The sequence below is a fragment of the Cherax quadricarinatus genome, chromosome 49 (assembly GCF_038502225.1).
Source record: "Cherax quadricarinatus isolate ZL_2023a chromosome 49, ASM3850222v1, whole genome shotgun sequence".
Lineage (NCBI taxonomy): Eukaryota > Metazoa > Arthropoda > Malacostraca > Decapoda > Parastacidae > Cherax > Cherax quadricarinatus.
Genome location: NC_091340.1, coordinates 30,718,119 through 30,724,370, shown reverse-complemented (window position 1 = coordinate 30,724,370; position 6,252 = coordinate 30,718,119).

Here is a 6,252-nt window from a genome sequence, read left to right as displayed (position 1 = left end):
CAGTAGTACCTACCTACCAACCCCCACCACTACTACTACAACCTGCAGCTACTAGCACCCCCTGAAGGGTAGTACCTGAGTCTGGACTAACACCGCACCTACATACCTGGGTGGACAGGTGAGGAGTCAGGTACCAACCATCCGACTGTATCCTGAGTGTTGATTAACTTTGTCAAGGTTGTTACTGACACTCAGATTTGCTGTGAATGTTAAACACATACACACACACACACACACACACACACACATACGCATACACCCATACACACACACACACACACACACACACACACACACACACACACACACACACACACACACACACACACACGGTCAGTGAAGAGGCGGGGCCAGGAGCTGAGTCTCGACCCTTGCAACCATAAATAGGTAAGTACAAATAGGTGAGTACAGGTATGATAAAGCTTATGGAGCAGGGTGTCCTAGTAAAGACCAGAGAAGAGGCAGGGCCAGGAGCTGTGACTCGACCCTTGCAGCCACAACAAATTGAGTACACACACACACACACACACCGTTCTCATCAAAAACCGGTGGGGATTTGAGAAAATGGAAGGAATAGACAGAATGGGCGAAAGGGACTACATAGTTGGAACAAATCAGTCTGGGGACCCTAAGGTGGTAATTGCAGTGATGCACAACCCGCCACAGAACAGCAGGAAGCCAAGAGAAGAATATGGAGAGCATTGGTGAGCACATTAGCTAAGGTGGTCAGAAGAGCTCATACGGGTAGAACAAAATTACTAGTTATGGGTAATTTCAATCACAAGAAGATTGAGTGGGAAAACCTGGAGCCACATGGAGGACACGAAACATGGAGAGCCAAGATAATGAAGGTGGTCCTGGAAAACCTCATTCATCAACATGTTAGGGACACTACCAGAGCGAGAGGTGAGGATGAACCAGCAAGACTGGACCTCATATTCACCTTGACTAGTTCAGACATCGAGGACATCACATTGAAAAGGCCCCTCTGAGCTTCGAATACATAGTGGGGTTACAAGTGGAGAGGGTAACAGGAGTACGATGGGAGAAGCCAGATTACAAAAGGGAGGATTACACAGGCATGTGGAATTTCCTGCAAGAGGTTCAGTGGGAAATAGAACAGGTGGGAAAAATCAGCAAACGAAATGTACAATATGACAACAAAATGCAAGGAGGCAGAGGAGAGGTTCATTCCCAAGGGCAATGGAAACAATGGAAACAATGGAAACAATGGGATGATCAGAACGAGCCCTTGGTTCATCCAGAGGTGTAGAGAGGCAAAAACTAAGTGCACTGGAGAATGGAAAAAGTACAGAAGACAAAGGACCCTGGAAAATAAAGAGATTAGTCAAAGAGCCAGAAACGAATATGCACAGATAAGGAGGGAGACCCAGCGGCAAAGGTCTGCAACAAGTCCAAAGGTTTTGCAGCATTTCGTTTTTGGCTAGGCAGAATTTGTGGTGGGTGTGTTCTCAATTTATGCAGTTTCTAGGATGGCACTATAATCCTCAGTAGCCAAGCCACAGCCACAACGTCCTCCTCCTTCCAGGGAACCAGCACCCTCCTCCTCCTCCTCCTCCTCCTCAGAAGGGACTCCTTCACTACATCTGTAATGTGGGCTATGGTCTTGTGCAATAATGGATATATATTTAAGGTTTTAGTGGTGACTGTGGTAGAGTCCCTAGCAGGGTCTGGACTAGCAATAAGGCTGGGGACTGAGTCTGAGTCAGCATTAGGGCTGGGGGCTAGGGCTGTCAGATGGGTCTGGGTTAGCACTATGGGTGGGGGTTGGGCTAGCTGACGTTTTTGTTTCCTGTATTTTTTTTTTTAGCAGATGACTATTTAATTTCGAGAAGTCAGTTGTGGTACGGGGATCATTCTGCGTTTTTTGGTTGTCTCCTCTTCCTCCCGTGTTCTATATATCTTGGGTAGACTGTCCAAGAATTCCTATTTACATTCTTGATTATTTTTGTTATTTATTATTTATTTATTTATTTATTTTATTATTTTTATTTATTACCCTCCTTAGTACCTTCCTGATACCTGTCCAAAGTTCTATACTTTATTACCCAACCAGAAGCACCTTGCTAGTGTGTAGTATATGTAGAGTAAGTTATGTATTGTGTACTATATGTAGTGTATGTTACGTTATGTGTAGTATATGTAGTGAAGTATATGTAGTGTATGTTACGTTATGTGTAGTATATGTAGTGAAGTATATGTAGTGTATGTTACGTTATGTGTAGTATATGTAGTGTAAAGTATATGTAGTGTATGTTACGTTATGTGTAGTATATGTTACGTTATGTGTAGTATATGTAGTGAAGTATATGTAGTGTATGTTACGTTATGTGTAGTATATGTAGTGTGGATTATATGTAGTGTATGTTACGTTATGTGTAGTATATGTAGTGTGGAGTCCTGGCACTCAAGCAAGGTGCCTGGCACTCTTACCACTCCGAGACAAATCTCGACTGAGGGAACAGAGTGCCACTCACTGCACTATACAAGGGGGCAGGGCTAAGTGGCACTGTTAAGTGGCACTCTCAAGTGGCACCTCTGCCTGCACTAATGTTTCCTAAAACTGCTGCTGCTTCCTGCACACACACACACACACATACACATATATACACACATGCACACATACACACATACAAGCACACACGCACACACACACACACACACACACACACACACACACACACACACACACACACACACACACACACACACACACATATATACACACACATAAGCACATACACACATACAGGCACACACGCACACACACACACACATATATACACACACATAAACACATACACACATACAAGCACACACGCACACACACACACACACACACACACACACACACACACACACACACACACACACACACACACACACACACACACACACACACACACACACACACACACACACGGAAATAGGTGAAGAGATGGACGAGATTGTTAATTTTCAGAGAATAGGGGGGTACTCGAAGGGGAGAAACCGACCAATCAAGCTGATTCTCAGGACGGAAACAGTGCGGAACAGGATCCTCCAAGAGAAACCACGATTGAAATACTCGGAAGAGTACAAGAGGGTGTTCCTAGACAGAGACAGAACAAAATCAGAACGACAGCAGCTGAGGGAGAGGACAAAAAAGCGAAAGGAGCTAGGAAAAGAGACAAGGATGGAACCAGCAGAGGTCAGTCAGAGCAGAACAGAACAGCAAGGCCAAGCGCACACACAACTACTCTCAGAACCATACAACCTATCACACCATCCCAACACACACAACAATCCATACCCACAGCCTCCACCCAACACCGAGCTATAGAATCCCACAGTATGCCACCAGGTCTCCCACCCTCACAGGCCCCCCAAACCACAGTGTTGGAAAGGAAACTGAAGGTATGGTACACAAACGCTGATGAAATAACAAATAAGTGGGAGGAGTGGCATGAAAGAGTCAAAGAAGCATCACCGGACATCATAGCTCTCACAGAAACCAAGCTTACAGGTATGATAACAGATGCCATCTTTCCAATGGGATACCAAATCCTGAGGAAAGACAGAGGGAACAGGGGGGGGGTGGAGGAGTGGCGTTGCTGATCAAAAATCGCTGGAATTTTGATGAGCTGGAGAGAGGAGACAGCGGAGAAGAAAGTGATTACATAGCGGGAACACTTCACTCTGGAGGTCCCAAGGTGGTAATAGCAGTGATGTATAACCCACCACAGAACAGCAGGAGGCCAAGGCTAGAGTACGACGAGAGCAATAGAGCGATGGTTGACACACTGGCTAGAGTGGCCAGAAGAGCTCATGCATGCAGGGCAAAGCTCCTGATCATGGGTGACTTTAACCACACGGAGATCGATTGGGAGAACTTGGACCCACATGGGGGCCAAGATACATGGAGGGCTAAGATGATGGAGGTGGTACTGGAAAACTTCATGTGCCAACACGTAAGGGACACTACAAGAGAGAGAGGAGAGGATGAACCAGCAAGGCTGGACTTAGTATTCACCTTGAGTAGTGCAGATATTGAGGACATCACATATGAAAGACCCCTTGGGGCCAGTGACCATGTGGTTTTAAGCTTCGAATACACAGTAGAGCTACAAGTGGAGGGAGAAGCAGGAAGGCCAGGACGAATGAAGCCAAACTATAAGAAAGGGGACTACACAGGAATGAGGAACTACCTGAACGGGGTTCAGTGGGACAGAGAACTGGCAGGGAAGCCAGTTAATGAGATGATGGAATATGTAGCAACAAAATGCAAGGAGGCTGAGGAGAGGTTTGTACCCAAGGGTAACAGGAATAATGAAAAAGCCAGGATGAGCCCATGGTTTACCCAAAGGTGCAGGGAGGCAAAAACCAAGTGTGCTAGGGAATGGAAGAAATATAGAAGGCAAAGGACCCAGGAGAATAAGGAGAACAGTCGTAGAGCCAGAAACGAATATGCACAGATAAGAAGGGAGGCCCAAAGACAATATGAAAATGACATAGCAGCGAAAGCCAAATCTGACCCGAAACTGTTGTACAGCCACATCAGGAGGAAAACAACAGTCAAGGACCAGGTAATCATGCTAAGGAAGGAAGGAGGAGAGACAACAAGAAATGACCGTGAAGTATGAGAAGAACTCAACAAGAGATTCAAAGAAGTGTTCACAGAGGAGACAGAAGGGACTCCAGAAAGACGGAGAGGTGGGGCACACCACCAAGTGCTGGACACAGTGCACACAACCGAGGAAGAAGTGAAGAGGCTTCTGAGTGAGCTAGATACCTCAAAGGCAATGGGGCCAGATAACATCTCCCCATGGGTATTGAGAGAGGGAGCAGAGGCACTATGTGTACCCCTAACAACAATATTCAATACATCTATCGAAACAGGGAGATTGCCTGAGGCATGGAAGACAGCAAATGTAGTCCCAATCTTTAAAAAAGGAGACAGACATGAAGCATTAAACTACAGACCAGTATCACTGACATGTATAGTATGCAAAATCATGGAGAAGAATATCAGGAGAAGAGTGGTGGAACACCTAGAAAGGAACGATCTCATCAACAGCAGCCAACATGGTTTCAGGGACGGGAAATCCTGTGTCACAAACCTACTGGAGTTCTATGACATGGTGACAGCAGTAAGACAAGAGAAAGAGGGGTGGGTGGATTGCATTTTCTTGGACTGCAAGAAGGCGTTTGACACAGTTCCACACAAGAGATTGGTGCAAAAACTGGAGGACCAAGCAGGGATAACAGGGAAGGCACTACAATGGATCAGGGAATACTTGTCAGGAAGACAGCAGCGAGTCATGGTACGTGGCGAGGTGTCAGAGTGGGCACCTGTGACCAGCGGGGTCCCGCAGGGGTCAGTCCTAGGACCAGTGCTGTTTCTGGTATTTGTGAACGACATGACGGAAGGAATAGACTCTGAGGTGTCCCTGTTTGCAGATGACGTGAAGTTGATGAGAAGAATTCACTCGATCGAAGACCAGGCAGAACTACAAAGGGATCTGGACAGGCTGCAGACCTGGTCCAGCAATTGGCTCCTGGAGTTCAATCCCACCAAGTGCAAAGTCATGAAGATTGGGGAAGGGCAAAGAAGGCCGCAGACGGAGTACAGTCTAGGGGGTCAGAGACTACAAACCTCACTCAAGGAAAAAGATCTTGGGGTGAGTATAACACCAGGCACATCTCCTGAAGCGCACATCAACCAAATAACTGCTGCAGCATATGGGCGCCTAGCAAACCTCAGAACAGCATTCCGACATCTTAATAAGGAATCATTCAGGACCCTGTACACCGTGTACGTTAGGCCCATATTGGAGTATGCGGCACCAGTTTGGAACCCACACCTAGCCAAGCACGTGAAGAAACTAGAGAAAGTGCAAAGGTTTGCAACAAGACTAGTCCCAGAGCTAAGAGGTATGTCCTACGAGGAGAGGTTAAGGGAAATCAACCTGACGACACTGGAGGACAGGAGAGATAGGGGGGACATGATAACGACATACAAAATACTGAGAGGAATTGACAAGGTGGACAAAGACAGGATGTTCCAGAGATTGGACACAGTAACAAGGGGACACAGTTGGAAGCTGAAGACACAGATGAATCACAGGGATGTTAGGAAGTATTTCTTCAGCCACAGAGTAGTCAGTAAGTGGAATAGTTTGGGAAGCGATGTAGTGGAGGCAGGATCCATACATAGCTTTAAGCAGAGGTATGATAAAGCTCACGGCTCAG